Source organism: Pan paniscus, chromosome 9 (assembly GCF_029289425.2).
Source record: "Pan paniscus chromosome 9, NHGRI_mPanPan1-v2.0_pri, whole genome shotgun sequence".
Classification (NCBI taxonomy): domain Eukaryota; kingdom Metazoa; phylum Chordata; class Mammalia; order Primates; family Hominidae; genus Pan; species Pan paniscus.
This window is the reverse complement of record NC_073258.2, coordinates 17269090-17285818: the sequence shown is the minus strand read 5'-3', so window position 1 is coordinate 17285818 and position 16729 is coordinate 17269090. Positions and strand designations below refer to the sequence as shown.

The 16729-nt window shown below is 39.8% G+C and overlaps 1 protein-coding gene across 1 annotated transcript in view; it reads right to left on the bottom strand.

Annotated features, from left to right (window-relative positions):
- The window catches only part of CALCB (calcitonin related polypeptide beta), a 175746-nt gene extending 162285 nt beyond the window's left edge, over positions 1 to 13461 (bottom strand). The window contains exon 1 of the transcript XR_010113334.1: positions 12691 to 13461. The gene's annotated coding sequence lies outside the window, so the exon portion shown is untranslated. The remainder of the gene's footprint in view (positions 1 to 12690) is intronic.
- Between the last annotated feature and the right edge of the window lie 3268 nt (positions 13462 to 16729).

Here is a 16729-nt window from a genome sequence, read left to right as displayed (position 1 = left end):
CTATTTTATCCTTTTATTTATGGTTCTTCAGATCCTTTTGTCTATTTGTTTTTGAGACAGGGTCTCACTCTGTCGCCCATGCTGGAGTGCAGTGGTGCAATCATAGTTCATGGCAGCCTCAACCTTCTGGGCTCAAGCAATACTCCCACTTCAGCCTCCCAAGTAGCTGGGACTACAGGCGTGTACCACCACGCCTGGCTAATTTTTTTTAATTTTTTTTGTAGAGACGAAGTCTCACCATGTTGCCCAGGCTGGTTTCAAACTCCTAGGCTCAGGCAATCCTTTCACCTTAGCCTCCAAACTGCTGGGATTACAGGCATGAGCCACCTCACCTGGAGTACTTCAGATTCTTATGGTGGAACAGCCTTGATCAAATTGCTTACTTTTTCTTAAAGAGTTTTACTATTCCAGATTAAATCCATGGCTGCCTGACATCAAACGCATTGGAGTGCATAGCTCTGTGTGGGACAGCTGTCATACACAAATATGATCATCCAGAGAGGTCAAATGCATATCTAATATTTCCAGATGCCCCTCAGGGTATCTTTTTCCTTTTTAAAGTTAATTCTGATAGTTTATAGGAAATCTGTACAATTTTGATGCATTTGAAAAGCATTTTTATTATAAAACCTATACTCAAATAAAGAAATTGAAAAATACAGATAATATAGAAAAGGAAATATAAGTTCCTATTTCCCAATTCAATTCCACATTCCCATACCCCAAAAGTATCATTACTCGTTTCCTTCCAGAAATCTTTCTCCTTATACAACTACATAAATGGAATATCTTTTATATATTTTACCACAAATGGGATCTTCCTATACATGTCATTTAGTGTTTTTCCCATAAAATGTAGGTCAGTACATTTACATCTTTGTCTTCTTTTTAGCGCCTGTATAGCATTCCTTGTATAGATATACCATATCTTTTTCACCTATTAGTGATCACTTAGTTTCCATTTTCATTTCCTTCTTTGTCTTTCTTTGTTGATATTAAAAATAGGACTGTAATTAACATTCATCTACAAATTTTTTTCCAACTTAAGAAAATGTACCCACTGCAATGGTTTGAATATTTATGTCCCCTCCAAAATTTATGTTGAAACTAAATCCCCAGTGTAAGCATTAAGAGATGGGATCTTTAGGAAGTGTTTAGGCCATGAGGGCTCTGCCCTTATAAATAGATTAATGCCTTATAAAAGAACTGGCTTGAGAGCACCAGATCATCCCTTCCCTCCCTTCCATCATGTGAAGATACAGTTTGTCCCTTGTGGAGGATGCAGCAACAAGGTGTCATCTTGGAAGCAGAGAGCAGCCCTCACCAAACACCAAACATGCATTTGCCTTGATTTTGGACTTTCCGACCTCCAGAACTGTGAGAAATAAATTCCTATTGTTTTAAAGTTACCCAGTCTGTGGTAGTTTGTTATAGCCACACAAAAATACTAACATACCCGCTATATAAATTTCAAGCAGGAGTTCTAGCACTGCTCTGAATAACATTCTGCAGTTGAATTGGATGCCCAGTTACTCCATCCTAACACTCCATGGGGTAATTAAAGAAATGCTGACATGTGGTATTAATGTATACATGCTCTAGAAAATTAGGCAATGTTCTGGTAATCTTTTGCTACATAACATACCACTCTTCAACTATGTGTCATAAAACAAAACAATCATTCCTCTAGCTCAGAAATCTGCAACTTGGGCAGGGCTTGGTGGGAAATGCTTGTATCTGCCTTGGCTAAGGGCCAGAAAATCCACTTCCAAGAAGGCTCATTCAACTGGTTGGTCCTGGTGATCAGTTGGAAGGTCAGCTGGAGTGGAGGGCTAGGAAACTTGGTTTCTTTCTGAACGAGTCTCTCCATGTGGCTTGGGCTTCCTCATGGAATGATACTTGGATTCCAAGGGCAAGAATTCTGAAAGACAGAGCTAGGCAGAAGCTACACTGTCTTTAGTGACCTAGCCTCAGAAGTCTCATAGTGCATTAATTGAACTAATCACAAAGGTCTATGCAAGTTCAAGAGGAGAGAATATAAACTCAGTCTCTTGATGAGAATTTGTCAAGGTTCTCAAAAAACTTGCAGGATGGGAAATATTATTGCAGCCACTACTGGAAAAATGCAATCTGCCACAGCCAAAAAATACCTTCTTTGATCCAGATAGATAGATCTCAATATAATGATATTGTTGATTTTTTAAAACAAGGATATCCACATTTTATTGTTTTCCTTTTATCTGATTCTGAAAAAAAATATTTTACCAGAACTACACATTTTTTTCCTGTGGATATACTCATCAGGCTAATCCGTACGATGACTAAAAGTTGTGGTAGTTGCATGGTCTCCAATTTCTCTCTTTTTTCTTTTCTTTTCTTTTGCTTTCATGTCTTCTTTCTTTCCTTCCTTCCTTCCTTCTTTCTTTTTATTTTTTTTAAGAGACAGGGTCTTGCATCTTGCTCTGTCACCCAGGCTGGAGTGCAGTGGCCTCAGGTGATCCAATACTTCCTCCCACCTCAACCTCCTGAGTAGCTGGAACTACAAGTGCCCACACCAAATCAGGTTAATTTTGTATATATTTTTTGTTAAGACAGGGGTCTTGCTATGTTGACCAGGCTGGTCTCGAAATCCTGGCCTCAAACAATTTCCTCCTTCAGCCTCCCAAAGCACTGGGATTACAGGCATGAGGCACCACACCTTGCCAATATTTCTTCAATGGATGAGAAACAATTCATTTTGTTTTCCCACTTGCCTTCCATTTAGCATAGCGTCTAGTGACTATTAGCTATTGTTATTGTTTCAGTATGACATACTGTATCTTCATTTTACTAATCAGAAAATCTAGATGTGAAAAAGTGAAGCAAATTTCCTAAAATCCCATTTAATAGTACAACTGGGATTTGAACTTTGGATCCTGAGGATTAGACCTTTGTTCTAAGCCTAAAGTGGTACTGTTAATTAAACCTAAAGCATTAGGTCAGGAACTTTATTATATCAAGCTTATCAGTTGGAAAATCCTTAGCTGTTGTTTAATCCAAGTGAGCTATGATATCTTCCCAGGAAACTACATGCTAGGATCTTTCTTGCCAGTGATGTGGGTTACATTCAGATTTGCATTTGAATATTAATATGCCTGTTGTTCTATGTGAGAGAATGCCTGAACTAATGTAGCAAAGCAGGATCTAAAGATCCAATATGGGAAGAAATTAAATATTGTGTTACTTTTCTCCACTATTTTCCAAACCCAATTTCATGGTTTCATAAACTAACATACTCTGATTAAATGCCATATTAAGATAAGGGAGTTAGTAAACAAAAGGAACCGCAGAAATTTGCCAGCAGGTAAAAAAAAAAAAACACAGAGAGCTTCCTGCAGAAACCTGACCTTGACCAATGAGATGAAGGAAAGAAAGGATATGACATAAGCACTGACAGTTTAGTGCTACTTCCCAAAAGTCGTTGTGCATCAGAATCACCTGGTAAATATTTAATACTCAGACCTGACCCCTGGTGATTTGGTTGGCATAGGATGGAGCCTGGGGATATGTATATGTCTTTACAAGTACCCAGATGATGCAGATGGAATAAGCCTTCAAACTTTTTTTGGAACACATAGGTTTAGGGCACAATTCAAGAGGGTTTTTTACAGTTCAATCTTTAGCATTAAAAAATTTTTTACGTCATTCTCTATTGTCATCAGATTTTTTCTGGCTTTTTTGTGGCAGGGGATACCTACAAGGTAATGTCTGTTCTTCAATAGAAGCCAAGATTCTGATTCATTCTTTTCCAATTATCATATTAGGTTATTGTAATCTTTTGTGCTGAATCAGTTGAAATTCTGTTTTCATGTTTTCGCTGAAATTTAAAAATGGAATCAGACTCCTAGAGTATGCAATTATGGGCCACTTGATATATTAACATTTACATTTCCTTTAAATATCAAAGTTTATTGCCACTAAACTATGCAAGTAGTATTCTGTTGGACCTTCTTTTTTAGTACAGAAATTACTAACTCCTAGAATCAGCTTACTTTTTTCAATGTTTGTGACAACTGTGAAAACTTAATGGATATTCTAGTGACTTACCAAATGGATGATTTCTCTAAGGAGTGAATTGTTACTATCTGGTATTCCAAAGAACTTACTAGAAGCATCTAGCAGTCTCTTAGCCCATTCCTTCTCCAATCCTATAGTGCACTAAGCAGGGTCTCCCACAGCTATATTGAGGATTTTTCATATTAGGCCACTTATATTCTTCAATCTCAGTAGGAAATTGATTTGTTATTCAACATTTTTTTGAGCATATACTATATTCCTTTTTTTTCCAGAAGGTCAGCTAGAGCATATAGTATATTCTAAGCACTAGAAATACAAAGATCAACAAGACAGCATTTCTGCTTTAATGGTATTTACTGTCTGATGTGAAAGAAAATAGGTAATTATATAATCTGGTATAGTAATTGTATCAGATAGGGTTCCATCAGAGACAGAGAACCAGTAGAATAAATAAAATTAAAGCATATATAATATATAATTTTATTTAGATAATTTTAGAATATTTTATTTATTCTACAGGCTCTGTCATGCATATATATACATGTATATGTGTATATGTATGTATATATAGCTATAAATGGACATATCCATATATATGGATATAAAGAGATTTACAGCAAGTAATTGGCTTACAGGATTGTGAGGGCTGCCTTGGCAAATCCAAAATCCACAGAACAGGCCATCAGGAGGAGAAATCTGGAAACTCTCCGGCAAGAACTGAAACTACAGTACACAGGTGAAATTTCTTCTTCCTCAGGCAAACTTCAGTTCTGCTTTTAAAGCCTTTCAACTACAGTCAGTCCTTCGTATCCCTGGGTTCCATATCCATCAATTCAACCAACAGCAGATTGAAAATATTTGGGAAAAATATTGCAGCTCTACTGAACATGTACAGACTTTTTTCCCTGTCATTATTCCCTACACTATAGAGTGTAACAACTATTTACACAGCATTTACATTGTATTAGATATTATAAGTGATCTAGAGATTATCTAAAGTATATGGGAGTATATGCATAGGTTATATGCAAATGCTATGCCATTCTATATCAGGGACTTGCAGCATCCATGGATTTTAGTATTCACTAGGGGTCCTGGAACACATCTCCCATGGATATCAAGGGACGGCTGTACTTGAATGAAGCCCACTCAGCTTATGGAAAATAGTCTCTTTTACATAGTCAACTGATTATACAAGTTAATCACATCTACAAAATACTTTCACAGAAAGATCTAGATTTGTGTTTGATTAAATAAGTGGGTACTATAGCCTAGCCAAGGTAATGTATAAAACTGACATCATTTTTGTATTTTTTTATATTTGGAAAATGCTATGGTAGTATAAAATGCCAAGGACATACATCTTGCATGTATCTTATAAGATAGTAAGGGCATTTATCTTAGCTAAGGTAGTAAGATGTTTCCTGAAAGAGATGATAGTTAAAATAAAAGCTGAAGGATGAGTAGGAATTAGCTAGATTAAAAGATGGATAAAGAATATTCTGAGATGTGGGAATAGTATAAGCAAGGGCCCAGAAATCAGAGAGAGAGAAAGAGCACTAGAGATGCAATTTTCTCTTGTCATCAGATTATTTTCTGGCTTTCTTTTCTCAGAATTATTTTAAAAGAAGCCAAGATTTGATTCCTTTTTTAATTTGGTAATTATTATATGAGATAATTATAATGTTTTTAGTGCTAAATCAGATGAAACTCTATTTCCAATTATGAGTGAGATGAAGCACCTTTCCATATGTTTCCAATCATGGGTGAGATTAAGCATTTCCAACTATGGGTGAGATGAAGCACCCTTCCATATGTTTATCTCACATTCAGGTTTCCTCCTTTATAGATTGCCTGTTTGTAACCTGTATACATTATTCTATTGGGTAGTCTTCTTTTCCTTATTTATTATATATGACTTGGATATTACTAGGAATGCTTTGTTTTTATATGTATTGCAGGTATATTCTTCCAGAAAATATCAATCAAAACTGGGAGGAGCTTTGTAGACTAAAATTTGCAAGGGAGTGCAAGGGGACAATATTAAGTCAGAGAATGCTGGGGTGATCTGGATTCCGGGCCCAAATCTTAGTTATAAGACAAAGCCCCTGTACTGAGCAGGAACAAAAGGAGCAAAGAAAAGGAAAGGAGAGAAGAGTCAGCCCATTTCAGAGAGCACAGTATTTTTTAACACTTCAAATAAACTGCAGAAGAAGATGCTCTAGAACCTTTAGGCTAGGAAAGCTACACCGGCTGTCTTCCCTTCTAGTACAGGAAACCTTGTCTTACTAAAATACAAGCAACAGAAATAAAATTAGTGAAACCTCAAAATTATTATCAGAAAAATATTCTTGCAAGCAATGAAAACAAGCCAGAAAGACATGCCCACAAAATAGGAAAAACTATATGCTAATATTCTAAACAAACAAGGTAAAAGAAATTAAGAAAATAATAAAAGTTTCAAAAGAGCAACATAAATTAGGATCAAAAGAACAACTTAAATTAGGATCAAAATAACTCAGAAATAATATTATTGGAGAAAAGAGAGCAGGAAGATATGAAAATGGAGCTTACAAAACCAAGGAAAGCATTAGAAATAAAAGAAAAAATATTTTGGAAATGGACATTAAAGTAGAAGTAATACATTAGTGAATAAACACAATGGAGAGTGTATAAAGAGAAATAGATAATGGAAAGGGATATATTTTTAATTAAACATATGAAAGAAATTTAAATTTGCTTCCTTTCCTTTATGTATTCTATTTTATTCTTTTATTATCTTTTCTTAAAATCAACTTTATTGATGTATAATTTACATAAAATTAAATGCATTTAAGTTTATAGTTTGGCAAGTTTTGACAAAGTCACTACTACAATTAAGGAAAAGCAAAAAGAAAGAAAGGAAAAGAAAGACTGAAAAAATGAACAAAACACTTAGTTTGTACAAAAGAAAACAAGAAAAAAAAATAAAGAAACAGGCCAGATGGGACTAAAGCAAAATAAATAGAAGGTAGAAGACAAACCCAACTATATCAGAAATTATATTAAATGTACAAGGATTAAGCACTCCAATTAAGGAAGAAAATGGTCGGGCTGTCTTTAAAAATGCTAACTGTATGTTGTTTATAAATATGAAAGTTAGAAAATGGGGAAGATATACTATAAAAACACTAACATAATATACATAGCGTGGCTATATAATATCAAATAAGCAGACTTTAAGATACATAGTATTACTAGTGATAAAGAACATTTCAAGACCTGAAACAGTGAGGAAAAAAAATCCTAAATTTTAAATACACCTAATAGCATAGTTTCAAAATATATACAACAGAAATAAAGAACCCGAAGGAGAACTAGACAAATGTATGTAATTGTATAATTTAACTTATCTCTCTCAGTAGCTGATAGAAAAAGCAGTTAAAAAAAAATATATGGTATGGCTGGGCGTGGTGGCTCAAGTCTGTAATCCCAGCACTTTGGGAGGCCAAGGCAAGTGGATCACCTGAGGTCGAGAGTTTGAGACCAGCCTGACCAACATGGAGAAACCCCATCTCTACTAAAAATACAAAAATTAGCCAGGCGTGGTGGCTCATGCCTGTAATCCAAGCTATTTGGGAAGCTGAGGCAGGAGAATCACTTGAACCCAGGAGGTAGAGGTTGTGGTGAGCCAAGATCGCGCCATTGCACTCCAGCCTGGGCAACAAGAGTGAAACTCCGTCTCAAAAAAAAAAAAAAAAAAAGTGTCAATGAGATTTTAACAACACAATTAAGCATCTTGACCCAATCAACCTATATACAATGTTACATTCAACACCTCCAAAATATACAATCTTTGAAGGATAAGTGGAACATTTACCAAAATAGATCATATGCTAATCATAAAGCAATTCTCAATAAATTTCCAAGAACTGGAATCATTGAGAGTATTTATCTAACCGTTGTAAAAATAAATTTGTAATCAATAACAGAAAAATATTTGGAAATTTAGCAGTATATACCTAAATAACCCATGTATCAAAGAAGCAGTCATAAAGAAAATAAAAAACATTTTTAATTTAAATATTTTTCAATTGAAATATTGAAATTAAAATATGACATCAAAATTCGTGGGCTGCAGTTAAAAACCATTATTTTAAAAAGTTATTATAGCTTTAAATACATATATTTGAAAAAACAAAACGTTGGGAATCAGTTACCTCAGCCTCCATCCAAAGAAGATAGAAGAAAAGGACATAAATTAAATCCAAAAAAGGAGAAAAATAAAATAATAACAGTAGAAATTAATGAAATAGCAGAGAGAAAATCAACAAAGCCAAAAGCTGGTTCTTTGAGAAGATTAATACAATTCACAATCCCCTAGCAAAACTGAGCAAGATAAAAAGAGAGAAAATACATATTACCAGTATCCAGAATAAAAAGTGTTATACCACTAGCGATCCTAAAGACATTAAAATAAGTGAATATTATGAATATTTTGTGCCAATAATTTTGACAATTTTGATAAAATATACAAGTTTCTTATATAAGACAAGCTACCAAAATTTGCACAAGAGGAAATGGAAAATCTGAATAGTCCTGTATCTGATAAAGACTTAAATATATAACTTAAATCTCTCTCACAAAGGAAGCTCCAAGAAGGAAGAAATATAATTAATCAAACAGAAATTTTTCAGAGAAAAAAGAAAGAAGCAACATTTCCCAATTCATTTAATGAAACTAGTAGAATCCCACAAAAAGTTATAAGGACATCACCAGGAAGGCAAAATACAAGCAAATGTATGTAATAAATATAGATGTAGTAATCCTAAACAAACAAGAAAAGTAAATCAAAAATCATCAATGTGGAAAAGAATGATGATCATGACCAAATGGTGTTTATTTTAGGAATATAATATTGGTTTTACCTCCAAAACTCAATGTATTCACCACATTAACAGAATAAAAGAGAAACACCATATGATCATCTACATAGATTTTAAAAAGACATTTGATAAAACTTAAGAACCTTCTTGATACAAACTCTCAGAAAACTAGAATGAAAAGAATGTTCTTATTCTGAAAAAAGATACATATGAAAAATCCCACTGTTAACATCATATTGAATGAGCATTCCTCCTGAGTTTATAAACACAATGAAGATGTTCACTATCCTCAATCACTTCTTTTCAATATCACTCTGGAGTCAACAAATGTTCTCAGGGCATTTCAACATCAATTAAGCCTAAGGATTTTACTTAGTTTCCTGTGTATTTGGTTATTCAGAAATGAGAAACATTTCCATGAGTTCTATTTCAGTTTTCTTTTTTACAAATGAACTACTAATTCATCACATTGTAAAGAGCTCTTAGCTCTTATCTGGACAGTCTTTGTTGCCATCTGCTGGTGATCAGCTGCTCTACCTGAGATCTACTCTCCACCTTAGAAAGGGAAGGAATGGGGAGAACCAGCCATCAGAAATCGAACTGAGTGAAACGGAAGGAGAAACTGTAAGAAAGAGCAAGTCTAAAACCTCCTAACACATTAGGGCACCTACTGTATTCCAGCCCCCATGCTAGGTCTTCACACACGCACTAACTAGAAGCAGTAGAAACACTAGTTAAGAAAATGGAGTCTGGAGCCAAACTACCCGGATTTTAAAGCTCAGCTTTACCATTTACTAGTTTATGACTTAACAAATTACTTAACCTTACTTGTTTTAGTTTCCTCACAGATTGTTGTGAGGATCAAAATCATCAGTCAACTATTTACAACCGTAACCAGCTCATAGTCAGCACTAAACAAAGTACATGTATTTCACAATTATCCCATCTAATGAGAGCTATTGTTGCAAGAGCAATTCTCACAGTGAGCGATTCCACATCTTCGCATTTCACTTCCTAACAGCTTTCAGAAACGGAGCTTTTTATTGTGTCTAACCACAGCCCTTCCAGCTGCACTGGGACCTCTGTCTCCCCTGGAGCCTGAGAAAGGCTGGGCTCCAAGTCCTCCTGAACAAATCAGCTTGCTGGACCCCTTGCCAGTGTGCTCTCTCCTACCTCCTGGGATCCGCCTTCTTGGTATGCTGCGGGGAGAGGAGGCCCTGTTCTGGGCGCTTGGGGAGCCTCACCTGGAGCTCTGTCTCCTGCTCCTGCTCCAGCTCACTGGCCTTCATCTGCACATAGTCCTGCACCAGTGCAGCCAGCAGGAGGCGCACTTCCTCCTCACTGAGTGTGGCCGGGTCTGGGCTGCTCTCCACGGCAGACCGGTGGAGGGGAAGCAAACTCAATGCAGGCTGTGAGTCCCTGCCTGCCCCTCCCCAGGATAAACAGCCAGGCTTCCTGGTATCTGCTTCTTCCCCTGAGGATGTGGCCACTGCGACTCCCAGGGGACAGGGCATGAGGTCAGGGTCCACCTGTGGGCACTGCTTCACCGGGAGCCATGCATGGTTTCAGAGGCACAGAGCTGCCTGGTCCCAGGGGCAGTGGGAGCAGAGGAGCCCCTGGTTCCAAGCTGTCTCACCTGAATGGCGCTGCCTGGAGGCTGCCTGCCTGGCACAGGACCAAGACTGAGAGCCAGCAAGCGGGAGAACTTCTGGGAGCCTTTGTTTGCTCTATGTAACAAGAAAAATGATGCCGCCTTTAGGCAAGTCAGTTAATCCCCAGCTGGGGTCACTGTCACAGCTTTTTTCAGTCGTTTGAGGTAACCTGGTACATTAGGGGTTTCTCTCACCTTCTAGTGAGTGGGGCCAGGCCAGCTACAGCTAAGTTTTCGGTATGTTCACACCTGGATCTAAAGGCGAAAGCATGGTACTCATTACTGCACAGAGCTTCTGCCCTAAATACCTGCTTTCTTCCCTACCATGCCCACCAGCCTAGATCCTTCTTCCCATCTATCCCGGACTCTTTAGAGGATGTCTCGGGCTCCGCCCATTTTCCATAGCTTTTCCAAAGGCACTTCCTAACTAGGAGTCCCCAAGTCTCCTCAGGCTTCAGGTCCCCTTTCCAAGTCTTTCCATCCCTTCACACCTCCTCATGAAATATCTCTCCACGCACCCTTCCCCAGGGCCTAGAACAACATGTGGAGCTGGGGGTGGGGGATTCAGTTGCCCCTCCTGTAGTCTGCCTTGGCTTTGTTCTTCATAGGAATTTAAAACTCCAGGCTCCACACAGCTCTGCGTTTGTTCAGGGGGCTCTCTAGAGTGTCTCCTAGGGTTCCTCGTGTCTTTTGGGGCCCTTCCCCAAGAGGTTGGTGTGGCAGAGTGGCTAGAGGCCAGGTTTCCTGTGCTGCCTCTCTTCCTGTGTAACCTCAGGCAAGTAACTGGACACTATCTAGGCCTCATTGCCCCAATGGGGTACCTTCAAGTTTGAAGGCATTCATGAATGTAAACGGTTTGGAAGCTTGACAGAGCAGAGAGAGATGTCCAGGCCTGAGGGTGCCGGGTTCCGCTTGGGGTCGAAGGCCCTTAGTCCCATCCTGTGGGTCTAGTCTACCAGGAAGGCTTTCTGCCCAATATGGCTGAAGAAGGCAGGTTCACTGTCTCCCTCCTTAGGCACTTAGACAGCTGGGGTTATCTTTCCCGGGGCAAGGTCGTTATTTCAATAGCCCAGACACACACACACACACACACACACACACACACTTGCTCTGCACGTTCCTAGTCCCAGGAACATTTAATGACAGGTACACAGCCCAAGACTCTTGCTCTCAGACAGCCCGGCTGTCTGTAGGGACTGAGCTCCGCAGCTTCACCTGAACGTAGATGCGGGTGCCTCATGCCTCTCTAGAAGGCCAAACCCCTGGACAAACCCATCTCCTTGGGATCGCCTGCTGCCCTGCGCTGATTTAGGGACTGTTCCCCAAGGGGCACACACCGTAGTGTTGGACCCAGCTCAGGTTGCCACCGAAGTGGGCCTCTCCGCGCGCAGGGTACGCCGCGGCGCCGTGACCGCCCCAAACAGGGAGCTCGCCTCCGAGGGAGCAGGCGAGAGGAGAGGGAGGATTAGGGATAAGGGCCCACTGGAAGAATGACCGGAACCGAATTTACCCTTCTAGAGACTGACAGCCGTTGAAACAGCGCCTCCAGATCAAAGGGGAGAGACCAGGGGAAATGCAGAGAACGTGCGGGGCTAACGGCAAGAGCAGACAACAGCCCCACAGTGGGCGGACTCGGACCCCAGCGGGCTCCCCAGCAGTGGTACCGCTGGGGCTGGCGCTCTGCCCAAGACAGCACCCCCAGAAGGCTCACCCAGGGGAAGTGAAACCCTTTGCGGTGCCCAGAATAACAAGCCACCTTTCACCGCAGCCTACGACCGGCCGGCTGCACCCCAACGCGCGCCCGAACACACACACACACACACACATATGCACACGCCTTCCTGCCCATTCACCAGGGCGAGGGCAGCCCCTCTAGAGACCGTTTTGCACAGCTGCCTTGTGCCGCGGGGCTCTGTGTGTGGAGGTGCCCTGGGCCGGCCAATCCAGGCCAGTTCACTTGCTGCCGGCTACCTGGGGTAAAGGCCCGGATGCAACCCAGCCCGTCCTGCAGCGCCCTCCAAAGGAGCACAGGGGCCTCTGCAGGCCCGAAGGTTACCAGGTGTCTGTACTCAGATAAGAACAAGCACTTGTATCCAATGCTAACCAACTCACCCATACCTATGGAGTTCGAAATGCGCGCCCCGGGAGCGGGGGCTCGCCGCCTCCCAGCCATCTTCTCGCTAACTCGTGAACTGTGACTGCCAGAAGCACCCTCACGGAGGACCCGCGCACACTCCACCAACGGACCCAGTCTTGGTTGGCATTCACATCCCGGACACACGGACCATCATTGCGTACACCCGCCTTCCCTGCAAGTGAAACTTCTTTCCAAGTGGACGCTTTGCAGAAATCCGGCCCCCGAGCAGAGTGTAGGTCCGGAGGCACAGCGAGCCCCGCCGTCTCCCGGACCTGGCTTCCGCGGACTGGCAAGAAGACCCCCTGCCTGGCCAGGCCGAAGGATTCGGTGGGCTCCTCAGTGGAGCCCACGGTCCCGACACCCGCGGTCGTGGGGCCCCTGGGCCTGTGCACCCGGACAGCTGGTATGACCCGGGGTCCGCCGGTCCGCGGGCCGCCACGCCTTCGCGGCCGACAGGGGGCGCTGTTTTGACGCTTTGCTTGCCCCTTGTGCGATCTGGGCCTAGAAAGGCGAACCTTTCTAGCGCTCAGGAAATGCTCCCAGGAAAAGCACGAAGGAACTGATTTCATTCTCTGAAAACTGCTCAACCAGAAATCCCCCTGTGGCGACCGTCCAGTGCGTCCTCACACTTCCAAAATAAAAGCCACCCTGTCAGAAGCCAGTGGGCCAGGCCAGACCTAAGCATAGCGAGCAAAGGGAAACCTGTGTGGATCAATTAGATTCAGACTCAGCAAATCAAAATCGTTTTGTTGCTGCTGCCTGGTGCAATCCTCAACCAAGAATAAATCCAGAGCACATCTACATTTTATATCTGATCTCTCCTTACCTAGGAAAGCAAACTGCTGGGGCAAAGACTAGCTTCGTTTTATTTGGTGAACAAAATCAGTTTCTCTATAAAGGTGCCCTGGAAGGCCCGAACTGGGGTGAGATGAGTGAGGCACTTGTTTCCATTGCAAAATGTAAAGGGGTGCCAAAAATCTCAGGAATCCAGAGTAATATTTTAACGTAATGTCTTTAATGATAAAAACGAGTGCAAAAACATCCAGGACAAAGAACATATCTAAACTTGAAATAGAATCTGACAGGGCTAGGAATCCAACCTTTCCCAATCTTTTTGTTCTATCAATCTCTCAACCAATTGGATGATGCCCACACACGCATTTGCTCAAATCCAGTCCTGCTTACCAGCTTTTACAAGTGCCACCTCTTCTTCCAAAGTTGAAGCAATTCATGTGATCCATTTCTTCTTGGAGGAGCTTGTTACCCTTTTGAATCAGTATACTTTGTGACTCAGTTTGCCTTGTGACTTCAGCTTTCTGGTGGGTCCAAAAAATTATGATTTTATAGATTATTCAGGTTTTTCTCATTGTTATGGTGGGAGTGATATGCTACTGTTGCTTTCGAAATTGTAAGCAGGAACAGAATCCTTTTAACACCATTTTGACACTTTTAATCATGCAGTTCAGTGGCAATAATTATATTCCCAATGTTGTGCAAATCATCATCATTATCCATTTCCAGAATTTGTTCGTTATCCCAAATGGAAACTGTGTTTGACAATAATCCCCAGTATTCCTTCTACCAGCCCCTGGTAACTTCTACTATACTTTCTGTCTGTATGAGTTTGCCTATTCTGGGTGCCTCATGTAAGTAAAATCCTACAATATTTGTCCTTTTGTGTCTGGCTTTCACTTAGCATAATGTCCTCAGTATTCACCATGTTGTAGCATGTGACAGGATTTTATTCCTTTTTAAGGCTAAATAATATACCATTGCATATGTATATATGACATTTGGTTCATTATTTTATATGTTGATGAATATTTACGTGGTTTTCACCTTTTGGCTATTGTTGATAATGCTGCTATGAAATTGGTGTACAATTATCTATTTGCATCTATGCTTTCAATTCTTTTGTGTATTTTCTTAAAAGTATCATTTTTTAAATTGGAACTTATTTTTATTTTAAATGTCATGTAAGCATATACACTAAAATTCAGAAGAGAAAGAAATTATTCTTATACAATTACTGTATTTTCTTCCTGTATTTTATGCTCATTTATTTTGCATTAACAATAGTGTGTTATGTAAGATTCCAGGGGAAGCAAACTCTTAGTTGGAGATTTGTGTGCCAAAAGGTAGTTGGGAGGAATCCCTGGTATCAACACCTATAAGGGAGTGAAGAAAGTAGGAATGGGCATAAAGAAAAGTTGAACTGTACAGGAAAGACCTGTCTCACAGGGAGCTCTAGAGCTGGGCTAGGACTTCAGAGTTGTTCCAGCTTCAGGCAAGAAGCCTGACCCTTTATGCCTCACTGGAATAGGGCCAGCTTTATTGGCATATGATCTATGCAATCACACAGGGCCCCTATACTCACAAGGGCTCCATGCTTAGTTTAATGCTCTGCTATTACTGTCATGAAGTTCCTGGTAATTTTGGAGTAAGAGGACCCATATTTTCATTTTTCATTGGACTTTGCAAATTATGTAGCTGGCCCTGCCCTCAATCATGCATTCAATGAGAATTTTTCCCAGGAAGGATCTAGACGTTGATCAACACAATTCCCTCTGGCTGAGAGCCATTCTCAGAAACTGACTCATCTGAGAGCTGTCAGCCACCATACTCCAGTGAGGCTGGAGGAATGCAAGACTCAGTCCTGAAAGTGAGATTTGGGCAGTACACAACAGCATCCACTACAAACAGCTTCAGACATGTACCACTTTCACACAGCTCTAATTATGGTGTATATGTACACACTTGTCTACTTTGTACCTATCACATCACAGACATTTTCAGTGAAACTGCGTTGTCTTCATAGCTATGCCTTTTAACTATGTGTAATATTTCAAGGGCATTTCAAGATGTATTTTACTTCATAATTTCATTTCCCTCATCAGTCATTATTTCTATATCTATTTTACTATTTGATTGTATGTAATTTTATTACCAGAACCTCAAACTTTCTGTGACAACAAGAGATACAAATTTATCTATTGATTTATTCTTGGTCAGTTAGGTTTCTAACTTATTCTTATATAGTAATGTTATAATGAATATCTTTCTTTATTCAGAGTTTTCCATGTTTGAGATTATTTCCTGGTGTAGATTATATATAGAATTATTAGATGAGGTAGGCCATTTTGGTGACTTTGGATAGAAATTGCTAAATTGTTCTCCCAAAAAAATCCATTAGATATTTTAGTATCAATATCAAATATCAATAGACAAGGGAGTATCTGTTTCATGGCATCATGGCCTTTATTGTGGGTTTAAAAATTTTTCGGCTTATTATATTTTTAAAAATACTATTCTCATTTAATAGGCAAAATAGTACTTCAGAGTTTGTTTGTCAGCAATTTACTAAGAAAAAACTGAAAAATTCAGAAAAGTTGAAGCACTTGTACAATGAATACCCATGTACCCCATACCTAGACTTTAAAATTTTGCTGTATTTGCTTTAACACATATTTAGATATCTGTTCATCCCTTTGTATATGCATTAATGTGTATTGTTTTTAACTTATCTCAAAGTAAGTTGCATTCAATAGGACACTTCACCCTACACACTTTAGTATGCATATCCTAAATAGAGTTCAATGTTTGCTTGCTGGTCCTTTTTAGGGAAGAAGTTTCAATACAATGAAATGCATAAATTTTAAGTACACAGTTTGATGGGTTTTGAAAAATGCATACCCCTACAAAATATAAACCTACAAGAAAATACAGGATGTTACCATTATGCCAAAAAGTTGCCTCATACCCCTTTCCATCAAACCCTGCCCCCAATACCTGCTCCCACCTTCCCAGAGGCAAATACCATTTTCAATTTTTTAAAATCACAGTTTACTAAAGGCAGCTCCAGAACTCCATGTAAATGGACAGATACAGTATGTACGCTTTGAGATATACATTTTTTCACTTGGCATGTTTTTGAGATTCTTCCACATTGTTTCATGTACCAGCAGATTTTCCTCCCCCATTTTATTGTTTAGTAGTATTCCATTGCATGAATATACCCAG